Source organism: Miniopterus natalensis, chromosome 2 (assembly GCF_054644295.1).
Source record: "Miniopterus natalensis isolate mMinNat1 chromosome 2, mMinNat1.hap1, whole genome shotgun sequence".
Lineage (NCBI taxonomy): Eukaryota > Metazoa > Chordata > Mammalia > Chiroptera > Miniopteridae > Miniopterus > Miniopterus natalensis.
In genome coordinates, this window is record NC_142082.1 from 110,583,948 (window position 1) to 110,593,905 (window position 9,958).

Consider the following 9,958-nt stretch of genomic DNA (forward strand, 5'->3'; position numbering starts at 1 on the left):
TTTTCTAAGGTACTTTGGATAATTACCTGTCAATGTTTTAGTGTCAACACCCACTCTCTGAATTGATGGAGTCTGTTTATATCACATGAAATTCTGGTGTTTGCCTCTTGAAGTGCATTCTGTTCCTAGGAGAGACTAGGGCAGGCAGGGGTTATTTTATTTTCCCAGGAGGGGAAAGTGGTGTTGTTGAATCCGACACATGTAAGCATTGCTTTCTGATTGAAGGGAAACAAAAAAAGTAACAAAGAAACATTGGCCTTGGATGATATTGGGGAAAGGTGTGTTCCTGTCTCCAGCAGAATGGCACTTGTTCCTGTCTCTGAGGTTGTCTGACTCAGGTGATGTCTGACTTGTTATTTCTGTCAGGTGACCTGTTTAAGCAGCAGGGGACAGGGGAAAATGGAGTAGTGCAAATATGTTGGGAATGTAGGAACTTCAAGGATTATAGTTTGTCTTTATTTAAATAAATAAATGACTGAATTTAATAAAGCCACAAGCGTTGAAAGAGAATGGATGTCCCACTGATTTAGTTCTTTAAGATTTAATTGATGGAACTAGAAGTGGGGAGATTGTTTGCACTGGACGAGGTGGCTGGGACCCCATATTTCCATCAGAGGAGAGAGCCTTAAATCGAGAGATTGTGTCCTGGCATTAGTAGTGCTGCTGTGGGACTTGGGATGACTAGGCTGTCTGCTGTGGGCCTCAGATGCCTCCTTTGTTAAATGAGAAAGTTGGGCCAGATTCTATCCAGCTTTAAAATTCATTCTTTAAAAATCTTAGTATTCACACAGTGTCTGACATAAAACTAGGGGTCAGCCAGGGTTTATTAAATAAATAAATAAGTGAATGAGTGTTTCTCTTTGACCTAATTTACCTGTGCAGGTCTCTTGTTCAGTCCACTCAATACATGGATTTCAGAATTACAAGGGTTAGTGATAAGTATAACACATTTAACTAATGTACATTTTCCAGTTTCTTACTATGTGTGCAAGGCAGCCTCCAAGGTGGGCTCCAATGATGGCACGCACCTCCCAGTCTTCATGGCCCTGAGCAGTCCCTTTCCCTTGAGGGGAAGCTGGACATAGTAACTCACTTCCAATAAGTAGAATCTAGCACATGTGATGAGTTGTCACTCTTGAGATTAGGCTATCAAAACACTGTGACTTCTGTTTTGTTCTCTCTCTCTCTTTTTTTCCCTCTCTTTCAGTGCCTTTGCTCTGGGGAACCTGGCTGCCATGCTGTGAGCTGCCTGATGAAGAAGCCCCCATGGCAGAGAAGTGAGGTCTCCAGACAATACCCAGTAGACCTGAGGCTGCCAATAGTCACATGAATGAGCTTGGAGGTAGGTCCTTCCCCAGTCAAGCCTTAAGATGACAGCAGCCCTTGTTGCTTCTCACCGGCACCATCTCAAGAGATCCTGAGTCAGGCCCACATTTCTACTCCACAGAAACTGCGAGATTATACATGTTTGTTATTAAACTAAGTTTTGAGTTAGTTTGTTACACAGCAATAGATGACTAATATACTATGCTACAAGAAGAACCTAAGTCAGACAGGTAATTTAAAGTGCATATAATCTAAATAAGAGGTATGACAAATAGATCAATAATTATTATGCACAATTGTATAGTAATAATAACCAATTCCTATACAGAGCTTACAATGTGCCCAAAACTGATATATGCACACATATATAAATATATACACACATACATATAAATATACATATACCCATAAATATATATTTGTATATACATATTAAAATATATGCACACATGAATATATACATTAGATGTAAATGTATATAAAAACCCATTTATGACTCACAACACTATGAAGTACATGACATGACTATCCTCATTTTGCAAATGAAGAAATGGATTCACAGAAAGGTTAAGTAAATTGCCCAAGATCACATAACTAGTAAAGTTAGGAAATGGTAGACCAAGAGCTTAGAGCCAATATCCAGATGGCTTGCTTGTTAGCACTAAGCTGTAGGGTACCCATAAATGAAATAAGGGAAGTATCAAGAAATGACAAGAGGTTCAAAAGGCATTCTTGCATCCAATTTGAGGAATAAGAGCAGGATTTTATGGAGGAGGTAAGTTGTGAGATGGGGAAGACTGAACACAGTGAGACAGAAGCTTGATATGTATACATAGTTCCCTGTTGCAATGGACTGAATGCTTGTGTTCTCCCCAAATTCATTTTATTTCTTGTTAACTGTATATAATTGCTACAATTGCTAACATTCATTCTTTCTTTTAGTAATCATTTTTTTATTTTCTTGTGCCAGCCGTGTGAACGCTTTGCATACCGTGCAGTTCAACTTCACCCAGCATAGACGTGAAGTCAGCCTGCAGGGTGAGAGCAGGCTGCAGCTTCCCGTGTTCTTGCTGCGTGTGGACCGCCTGCCAGAGAGGTTTCAAAGCTCCCATTCCACAAACTGGGATCTCAAGAGTTCAACTCAGATGCTGAGTCTCATTTTCAGAGGTGTTACATCTGCATAATTTTACAGCTGGGAATTTCAGTAGCTCAGGTAAATCAATTAAGTTTGCACCTCTGCACAAATAAAAACTTGTTCCCTTTCCCCGAGACCCCATCATCCTTTCATAACTATTCCTTGGGTTCTGGCTTTTTCTCATACCTCCTCCCCATAGTGTGTCACATGCTCAGATATGACTGGCTCTGCAGCCATTTCATTCTGCCCTGTATCCGTGTGCCACCCATAGGAATACAAGGCCTAGCTATGGTGGTGGAGAAGGGCCAGGAGTCTCAATCTTAGGGGACTGGGCTCAAGTCCTGTTTCTGTGCCTTTAGAGGCCAGGTGATCGACATCTCCTGCCTGGCCAGTCGCAGTAGCCCCGTGGACTTGTCTCCTTGCACTTTTCAATTTTTCTCTACATACAGTGGACAGAGTATTCACTTAATCAATTAATTTACTAATCTTTAGCAATGGAAAAAATATCCTCAGGTTATTTTTAAGTTTAAAAACAATGTATAAACATAGCTTAAAAAAAAAGAGGCAAGTTCAAAAGGGCATGCAATGAAATGTCTCTGCTTAGTCAGCCCTCTAGTCCCCAAGGACCTCTTCCTATAGGCAACTACACTTACCAGTTTATTATATATTTTGCAGAGATAGTCTATATATATACATATATGTATAAAATATGTACATAAATATATATATTTATTGTTGGCAGTATTACAGATGGACCCCCACTCCCCTCACCTTTTGCCCCCCTCCACCTAGCCCTGACCTCACCTCAGGCCTTCACCGCACTATTGTCTCTGTCCATTTGTTATGTATATATGCATATATGCTATTTGGTTAATCTCTCCCCCCACCCCCCCTCCCCCTTCCTTCTGACCTCTATCAGTCTGTTCCATGTATCCATGCCTCTGGTACTATTTGTTTGTCAGTTCATTTTGTTCATTAGATTTCACATATTAGCAAGATCATATGCTATTTATCTTTCTCTGACTGGCTCGTTTCGCTTAGCATAATATCTCCAGGTCCATCCATGCTGTCTCAAAGGGTAAGATTTCCTTCTTTTTTATAGCCACATAGTATTCCATTGTGTAAATCTACCACAGTCATATATATATATATATATATATATATATATATATATATATATATATATATGATGAAATTTTCTTCTTCTACATACTAATGTTTTTTAATACATACATTTGATCACGGCACGCAACACAAACTCTCCAATAACCTTAGCAAAATGTCTGAAAATTTTAACATGGATTTCAAGCCCCTGCATGATCTGTTCTGTCCCTGACTGCAACCTATGTTATGCCTCTTCATTTTTTGTTTTTCAAATGGGACTGACATCAGATCCTGTAACATCTAAGCTAATCACCTAAGTCTCTTTGAATATGTTTCAATTTTTGATCAAAATAGTTTCCTGCCTGGACTGGAAATTGTGGTTGCCTTCTCCACATATAGCTCATCTATGCTTAGCATCCATATAATTTGGATGGAACAGACTCACTCTAGGGACCAAGGGTACACAAATCCCATTCTTTTTTACCAAAATAATTGGTTCAGGAAACCAAGACTTAAGTCAACCAAGAGGCATTCACTTGTTAGAAGGATTGGTTTGCAGTAGTCCAACCAGCATGAAGAGAGGACTCTCTCTCTCTGTAAAGGTGAACAAAAACTTGGTTGTTATTGGTACACATTATCATGATAGAAAGCAAGAGACTGAAACCAGCATATAAAATTTGGCAGAACAGTTAGACTCTTAAAGAAACAAAGCCAGAGCCTTGATCAAACTGTGCTTGAAGCTGTCCCAATAAATACTTGGTTTCTTAAGCAAACTTTTTTTTTTTTTAATATACATTTAATGATTTCAGAGAGAGGAAAGGAGAGGGAGAGAGAGAGAAACATCAATGATAAGAGAGTCATTGATCGAGCCAGCAACCCGGGCATGTGCCCTGACCGGGAATCGAACCCCGATCGCCTGGATCCTAGGTCGACGCGCAACTGCTGAGCCATGCCAGCCCGGGCTCTTAAGCAAATTTGCGTTGGATTTTATTTGACCTGTAGACAACTTAAAGCCTCCGAATACACTCCTTCCCCACACTGACCTTTTTATATCTGGCTAACTCTTACCTAGTCTCCAAGCCTCTTAAATGTTACTTCCTCAAAGAGGTTTTTCCCATACTAGGTTGGGCCTTCCTTTAATCTGTTTTCCTTGCATTTCATCTATTTTCCTCCTGCATACTTGTCACAATTATAACAAAATATGATTTTTTAATGTCCCTCTTCTCAGAGGACTGTAAATTAAATGAAATCAGGGCTATGTCTGTCTGGTTCACTGCTCTAGCTCCAGGTTCTGGCATGTATCTCACACTTTTTAACTGCTCAATAAATATTTCTTAGATGAAAAGTGAATGAATGGTAGAATTTATTATGGATATCTTGATAATTCACAATGATTTTAAAATAAAAGTTAATAGTATTTACATTGATCGAACTAGTCTTTTTTATCTTTGGTCAAACCTGGTCAAAATATTCTGAGTTCCCAAGATATTTTACTGGATGTAATTCAATTTCCACCACTGAATTTCTGTAGAGAGCATGGAATGCATAATATCTAAGAGCCCATTCCAATACACATAGGAATCCTGGGTTAGAAAGCTGGGTCTCTCATACACTGGGTTTCTGGTTTTGGGGAAGTTACTGAACCTCTTTAAGCCTCAGTTTATCTTTAAAATGAGGATTATGATGGTATCTGCCTCAGAGGGTCTCTGTGAAAATTAAATGATATAATGCATGCAATGTTTCCATCTCAATAATAAGCACTTGCACACAGTGTTTTCCATCACATAGTAAACACTTCACAAACATATTATTTGGTACATATAGCGACTTGGCTATTAGTGTTCTTATTTAGAATTGAACCTCAACTTCTAGGGGTGCAAAATGAGATTTCCCTTAACTCCTCGAGGGCTTTACTTACGAATGATTTAACATACATAGGATTGACCAAATGCTGGATTTTTAATGATTTCTGCTTGATTCAGATTCTTGTTTAACTCCGTGATTTTGAACAGCTATTGTTCTCGAACAAAGACAATGGATTTGAAGGAGTATTTATATTGATTTATTGTTGGTTGTCTGTTGAAATGTAAATAGCCCTGAACGTGCCACTCACTGGGATAGGACAGTGCTTTTCATAAAGGACAAAATAGCCTTGTTTCACTTTAATAACCTGCTTGTGGTCAAACCAGTCATGGGATTCCTTAAACACAGCAGAATGCCTGCTATTGTCATTTGCATATCAATGACCAGACTTCTCTCTGCTGCTGCTATTACACAGCACGGCCATTTCCCTAAGCTGGGAACTGTACTGGGGAGTAGAAATGTGAAATGCACGTGTCTGTCTCTTTCATACAGACACGCACATATCTAAGCACAGGCAGGAGCTGCTGGAGCAGTTGCTTATCTAGCGTCTATTTATGGAAGTTGTAGGGTTAGAAATAGGTCACCCATCCCCCTAATATCTTATGGACGTATGTGTATACACTTACTTCACAAAAGTATGCTATACTCATTTTGGGTTTCCAAAGCTAACTGTACTAGATGAGGTAGGTTTAAAAATATATATAATAATAACGATAATATTGCTTACTCAGGAAACTCTTTGACTTTAAAATTCAGAGGAAAAACCCCTCAAACTCATTTCCTCTGATTATTGTTCCATTCCCACCTATGTGTTTTGGCAGAGTTGGAAAGAGCCCTTCTAATGATTTTGAAATAAAGTCTATGTTAGTCTCTCCCCCAAGGGCCACTGAGGGTGATACGGTTGAACTCAGAGTTCTGAAATTCTAGACCGATGCCCAGGGCTGTGCAGGAAGTAAGGACTGCTAATTCAGTGATCGTCTCTATGACAAACCCTAGCATAATGCTTTTAATAATCTTTTTAGGTGACCTTAATCACTGCTGCAGCATTAAACAGCAGTTTGACTGTAGAGCCACGATTTGGGCATGGATTTATTACTCAGACCAGTTCAGGGGAAATGAAAACTAAGGATACAGAGTCTCTATAGCAATATAGTAATCCATACTGTTAAAAAAATTTAAATATGGTAAATATCCATGCAGTTGATTTTTTAAAATTGAAATTGGTTTTAGTATTGTACTCATCTCTAGGAAAATAAGAGGAACACACACATATATACATACACACACAAAATAATAATAATCACACTTTTTATCTGCTTGACATTGTTCTAGACTCTATCTGGGAATTAACTCATCCAATTCCTTTCCTCAGAAACACAATGAGACATATACTATTATTATCCATTTTTTTCTGTTGAGCAATGGAGGCAGGGAGAGGTCCAGTACTTTGCCCCTGGCAGAAGTATATATGTGAAATGTACATCTCAATCTCTTTCCTACAGACATATACATACTAATAGGAGGCAACAGCTGCTGGGGCAGTTAGCCAATTAATCTATCATATATTTGTAGAAATTGTAATGGTAAGAAATAAATTTTCCACCCACAAATCTTGCTATACTGATACTAGATGTTAAAAATATTAATGAGCCCTAGCTGGTTTGGCTCAGTGGCTAGAGTGTCGGCCTGGGGACTGAAGGGTCCCAGGGTGGATTTCAGCCAAGGGCACATACCTTGGTTGCAGGTTCAATCCCTGGAAGGAGGCAACCAGTCAATGTGTCTCTCTCACATCGATGTTTCTGTCTCTCTCTCCTCTTCCTTCCATTCTCTCTGAAAAGCAATGGAAAAAATACCTTCAGGTGAGGATTAAAAAATGTGATAATAATATGATAATAATAATAACATTACTTGAGTATTTCCTACGCCTAGCACTCTTCCTAGGCTGTATGTGTATTATTTTATTTAAGCATCACAACAGCCCAAGGAGAGAGTCATTATGGTCATTTCAGAGCAACAAAAGTTAAATACTTTGTTCTAAATCTAGGAAGCAGGAGAGCAGGGATTTGAACTCCTGAACTTGTGGGAAAACCACTAATCAGTAGTGCCTCTAGATGGAGAGACCCTTTGGTCAGGTGCCAGGGAGAATGGTGAGGGCCTCCTTGCTGCACTGGTTGCACGGGCACTGAACTTACCCGTTGGCTTTCTTCTCCCTCCACCAAACCTCAGGGGCTTTCCAGTGCCTCGGATACACACTTTCCTTTCCAATATTCCATTGCTTTTAGAATTAGCTTGGGCTCATGAGTAGATAGCCAATCTGAGAACCTACTTCACAACCGTATACAGTGGGAGCAAATGAGTTAATATGTCCCAGATACTTGCACATTTTTGGCATAGAATCTAACCAATATAATCACAGCCTATTATCCTTCCCAGGCAACAATCATTCTTTTATTCGTTCAATAAACATTGAGTGGCTGTGATGGCCTGTGCACTGTGCTAGGCCTACATTAGTGCTTGTGACAGGAGCATTTTGGAAATGCAATGCCCCATTCATTGGAGTGACTTGAGTGGTGGAAGCCTTAGGCACCTTGGCAGGCAGGCTTTTTGGCTCCTCTCTAGTCACATTAACTCAAAGGGGACTGACTCTACTTATCTGAAGGGCTGGTCTCCCTGGCACCATGTTTGAAGTGACAGAGTTTGATTCTATTGTGGAAAAAGAAAGAAAATGGCTTATCTGGGGGTAGAGGAACTCTTTCAGTTGCAGAAAGGCCATTTTTCTGACCTGAAACATAAAATACATAAAATGGAATATAGCTGACATGAAATTCAGCTTTGAAAGAGAAGTTTACATTAGTTTCCATGATGAGTTTGGGATAATATTTTTACAATTTTTTTGTTGTAAATTTGTTTAAATAACTGGGTTTTCCTTCTGCCCATTTCTAGGCAACTAGAAGCTATTTCTTTGGTCAGGTTCTGCCATCGCTGCACTACCATTTCCCCCCCTAATAGAACTGTATTTTCTTTCACACAGGATGGCCATCATCTGCAAGCACTTTGCTGGGAGCCCTCCCTGATTCCAGGACAGCCAATTCACTGTGATGGGAACAAGTCAGAGGGCTCAGAGCTAAAACAAGCAGGACTTTTAGATCTAATGAAGCCCCTGTCAGGCCTGATTTGGATCTAGTTAATGAGGGTCTGATCGGATCTGCCACCTTCATAACATTGTGAGGTCCTTTGGACCAGTAAGTGATTTCCCTTGTTTTTCTGCACAGAGACACGGGTGAGGTTGAGTTGTCAATGGAAGCATTTGTGTGTCACAAGTCATCAGGAGTCATGTGTTTGGTGTAGGACTTGCTAGGTCATCTTAGATAGGCTGTTTAATCTTGTTGTGTTTTTGTTTCTCCATCTGCAAAAGCATGATAACACACACTAGGCTTCTAAGAAAAGTTCTATTAGGAAGGATAGTGAAGGCATGTTACTTGAGAGGTTTTGCAAAAGAACTTTGCTAGAGATTGTAATCTTTAGATTGCAAACTTCACGGCAAGTTAATTTACTCTGATATGGGCTTGCTTGTGGGTGTTATAGGTGCTCCATGAGATAAACTGAAATCGTAGGAACATCATTTGAGGGTTCAAATTAAACTCACCCACAATTTAAAACAGGTAAATTCTTATGTGCTCAGCTTCAGATTATAAATCACCAATGACATCATGGCAGTTTTTTTCTGTTGCTTTGGGGAGACCTTTTCATACATGTGAACCAAACTCACTGGAAATCCTTAATTCCCATCACCTTCCTGCTCACCTAGTCTTCTCCTCCCTCCTCCCCACCTTGAAATTACTCTGATGAGCCCTATATTTCATCTGTGCGAATTTCCCATTGCCAGTGCCCCAACTCTTGGAATCATCAGTTTCCCCAAAGGGAATCATCGGATGCTCAGTCTGCCATCAGTGTGCAGTGTGCTGTTGGGCTTTGCCTGGGCTTGCCCCAGTGTCCCTGCAAAATGTAAAAAGAGGTGCTGCAACTCTGCCTGGGGTGATGGGCAGGGCTTCACGGCAGTAACAAATCCAGACAAAGGCAGGAAATGTAGCTCTTTCCCCCACAAAGCTGATTCTTGCAGGAAGATGAGCTTCTTCACAGTACAGATCTAGGGCACTGAGTTGCCGGTGCCTGAACAATGAGGTTTCTAAGGGTAAAAAGTCACCTACTAAGAGCTGTGACAATTCATCATCTGTGTTGCTCTACACTTAAACATTTCCCAGCAATTTCCCAGCTGCCAGTGTGAAGGGGAAATGGTTATGAGGTTAAACTTTAAAGCGACAGTTACATTTACTGTATATTGTTTATAACAACCAAAACCTGAAATAGACTTAAATGTCCAACAAGAAGATTTGGTTAAATAAGTCCTAATGTCTATCCGTATGTCTCTTTACCAGATATAGCTACTTCTGCCATTTACAATGAGGTGGTAAAACAGTGGGTTTTTGATTTTAGATTGTAGATACCCTTGGAGAGCTTGATGAAAGCTAT

General features: G+C 39.9%; 1 long non-coding RNA gene across 1 annotated transcript; it reads left to right on the forward strand.

Annotated features, from left to right (window-relative positions):
- Window positions 1–1,110: 1,110 nt before the first annotated feature.
- On the forward strand, window positions 1,111–8,851 carry LOC107538889 (uncharacterized). The gene is made up of 3 exons (XR_001603352.2): window positions 1,111–1,342; window positions 2,297–2,539; window positions 8,460–8,851. It is a non-coding gene; the product is annotated as an uncharacterized LOC107538889 (long non-coding RNA).
- Window positions 8,852–9,958: the final 1,107 nt, after the last annotated feature.